Source organism: Gracilinanus agilis, unplaced genomic scaffold (genome assembly GCF_016433145.1).
Source record: "Gracilinanus agilis isolate LMUSP501 unplaced genomic scaffold, AgileGrace unplaced_scaffold46946, whole genome shotgun sequence".
In the NCBI taxonomy this organism is placed as follows: Eukaryota; Metazoa; Chordata; class Mammalia; order Didelphimorphia; family Didelphidae; genus Gracilinanus; species Gracilinanus agilis.
The window spans coordinates 1-3,778 of NW_025381295.1; the positions used below are offsets into that span (position 1 = coordinate 1).

The 3,778-nt window shown below is 34.4% G+C and overlaps 1 pseudogene; it reads right to left on the reverse strand.

Annotated features, from left to right (window-relative positions):
* Positions 1-2,232: 2,232 nt before the first annotated feature.
* LOC123255455 lies at positions 2,233-3,017 on the reverse strand (annotated as a pseudogene).
* Positions 3,018-3,778: the final 761 nt, after the last annotated feature.

Consider the following 3,778-nt stretch of genomic DNA (forward strand, 5'->3'; position numbering starts at 1 on the left):
TTTTTTTTTCACATCTCTTTAGGTCAGACAATTTATCCCATTCTACCTATACTTCTCTCTTTTCTCTCAATGTAATCCTCTCTTTCACTTCCTGATTTTATTTTTCATATCAAGTTATCCCAATTAGTTTTTTTTTTCCTGGACCCTCTGTCTATGCACTTCTTAATGCCCTAACACTAATAAAAGTCTTGAATTACAAATATTTTGTATCTATGTAGCAATATAAACTTTGACATTATTGAATTTCTTAAATTTTCTCTTTCTTATTCCCTCTTTTATGATTCTCTTAAGTATTCTATTTGAACATTATATTTGCTTTTTAAGTCTTGTCTCTTCATCAGGAATACTTGGAAACTTTCTATTTTATTAAATGACAATTTTCCCCCGAGAGAAATATCCTCAATTTTTTTCGGTAGTAAATCTAGTTTCTTTGTCTTCTGGAGTATATTCCAAGCCTTCCGGTCTTTTAATGTTCAAGTTGCTTTCTTATATATTACTGATTGTGCCTCAATGACATTTGAATTGTTTCTTTCTGCTACTTGCACTATTTTCTCCTTACCCTGGGAACTCTTGAATGTGAGTATAATATTCCTGCCAGTTGACATTTGGGGATTTATTTCAACATTAGATCTCATGATTGTTTCAATTTCTATTTTAACCACTTGTTCAAGAAAATCAATCAAGCTTTCTTTGATAATTTCTTGTAGTATGATGTATAGCTTTTCTTTCTTTTCTTTTTTTTTTGAGCAGGACTTTCAGGAAGTTCAATAATTCTTAAATCATCTCTCCCTCTTGTTTCCAAATAAGTTTTTAAAAATGAGATATTTTGTTTTCTTTTCATTTTTCATTCCTTTGGTTTTGTTTTATTGTTTTTTAAGTTTTACAAAACCATTAACTTTTATTTGTAATTCTATTCCTCTGGTCCCTTTGTCTTATTCACCTCTTATTTTCTAAAGGGCAAGATTGCAATTCTAATTTAAAAATATTTTATTCACTGAGTTTTTGAACCTCCTATTCCATTTGATCAAATCTTCTTTTTAAAAAATAGTTTTCTGCATTGAATTTTTGTACACCTTATTCCCTTTGGCCAATTCTGGTTTGCATTGCTTTCATTTATCACACATTTTTCCTCTTCCTCTCTCAACTGATTTTTAAATCATTTTATACTCTTCTATCACTTGATACCAATTTACATTTTTCTTTGACTTTTGTGTGTGTGTGTGTTTGTGTGTGTGTGTGTGTGTGTGTGTGTGTAGCTGCAGTGATCTCATTGCCTTCTTTGGAATCTGTATCTTGCTCTTCTTTGTCTCCATAATATTTTTCTGTGGTTAGGTGATTTGTTATTTCCTCAGCTCATTTCCTCAGCTTTTTTCTTGTCTTTTCATCTTAAAAGATGGATTCTATTCTTAGGGTAGAGAGGACACTCTTTTTAAATTCAATTTTTCCTTGATGCTACCCCTACTTCTATTACTGTGTTTCTTCAAGGTTCAATTCTTCCATAGTGGCATGATGGCCTGTGGGGAAACTTTAAAAGCCACCTCCCATTAGTGATTCAGTCTACCCCCAGAACTACTGGTGCCTTTCAGGTTTCAAAGCTTTATGAATTACCTTATAATGGGTCTCAGGGCCTAACCTCAGGCTTGGTCAGGGGCTTTAGGCCTCACTCTGAGTTTACAAAGATCTGGTATGCTGTGGATTACCTTGTACATGGGTTCAGGTTCTCATTTCAGTTTTGGGAAAGGGATCTGAGCCTCTCTTTGGGCTCTTACCAGCAAGGTGCACTGTTGACTTCCTTTTGCTAGTGTTTGGGGCCTTTGACTTACATTTTGGCGGGGACTAGGAACCTCATTCTAGGTCTATACCAGCCAGCTACACTGCTGACTGCCTTGTGCTAGGGCTTAGAATTTTAAGGAGTCACTGTAGTGTGTTCTTCTGTTGGCTTAAGCAGGGTCTTATGGACTCATAGTTGTCTTGGGACCAAGTTCAGAACATTTAAAGTTGTTTTCTGCAGGAAAATTTATTAACTCCATCCCTTTGTTTGTTCTGTCACTGCAGTATCCACTTCGAAGAAGAATTATTTTTTACATTATTTTTTAAAACACAACTATAGTTGAATATTACAATAAAAACAATAGCTAGAAGTGAGTGTGTTAAGATGATTGTAGCTCTTCACTCATTCACTATTGCATATAAAAACCAGCATTAAAATGAAGAGCATTCAAAGGTCCCCCATTAAGAGGTCTGATACTGAACACCATCTCTGGGATGGTGCTCTGTCATCCTCATAAACTTCTCCATTGTAATGGTGCTTTCTGTCTTGAGATAGGTCAAAATCTACTGATTCTACCCAATCCATTTCTAAATTTTCCTCTACTTCCTTTCTTTCAGGCAGTATCTTTTCTAATAAAGATAGCTTATGTGATGAAAGAAAGCCATTCTCTGGAAAGTTTACCTTAAATTCAGTTATTAGAATTCATTTCCCATTAGGCTGGTGAGAAATAGACATGCCTTCATTCAGTACACATTTGATAACTCCATGTTTGACAATCTGCCCAGGATGAGAAGTAATGACTATAGCTCTACTATCAAGAGTTGATATTAGATTCTAAAATACATGCAATGCTTCAACCAACTGGATATCTACACACATAAAAATGTCCTCACCTCGACATGTAAACATAAGATTGTCCTTCTGATCCAAAACAATGATAATATCTCCTGGCTCCTGCTCATCTTCCCAATGGAATGTTATCTTCTGACCATCTTTCATGCTTTTGTCAATATGAACCTCCAGATTTTTTCTCTCAAACAATTTTCCTCCCATTACATTTTTACATCTATCTTTAAGGCTGATTCACTCCCCTTGCCCTTGGCATTCCATACAAACTGATTGAATTTGCTGTTCCATCCCAGGTCCTTTCTGATGAATTCTTATTTTCATTCGAGTACCTCTGCAACTGGGACAGCCTTCTAAAGCTCCTTTCTTACCACCCCGTAAATCCACATTTATCACAAGTTACATTCTTTTTTTTTTTTTTGTGGTAGAAGTATTTAGATAGTGCTTTATTAAAGTTTGCAAAAATGGATCAGCACTTAGCAAGTCTAAACTCGTCAGCAAATTACACTGCAGGCTGTCCTTCCACATCTCATTTTCTTGACATAATTTGAATTCTGATCCAGCTAGTTACCACCTGTATGGTGTAAGGTAAGTCACTTAACCTAGATGATCCTCAGTTTCCTTGTCTTTAAAATGAGCAGTTCAGATTATGAGGCTTCAGAGATCTCTTCTAGTTCTAAATCTATGATCTTATAAATATAAATTTTAAAGAATATAAACGTATAAAATTAGTTAAAATAGATCATTAGTAGGTAGCATTATTATTGTATGGAAAATTTTTCTGGGAGGAAGTAAAGGAGAGAGATTTAGGAAGAAATTTAGTCAAGGTCCTCTGGTTCATTTCAAGTTAACTGAGGGAGCTGAAAATACATAAGTAAAAATGTATCAGTAAAAAAATGCCCTAGATATGAGGTAAAAAACACTAGTTCAAGTTCTGGCTGTGGTCACTGTGTGATATTGGGTAAGTCATTTAACTTTTCTGAGCCTCAGTTTCCCCATAAGTAAAATCCAAGGAATAGACTAAATGATCTTTTAGAGTCATTTTACCTCTAACATTCAGTGGTTCTATGTCAAAAGAGAAATTTAGGCATGATTTAAGGAAAATTGTCCTAACAATTACTATCAATAAAAGAAATAACAACTAATATATTATTTTAAAGT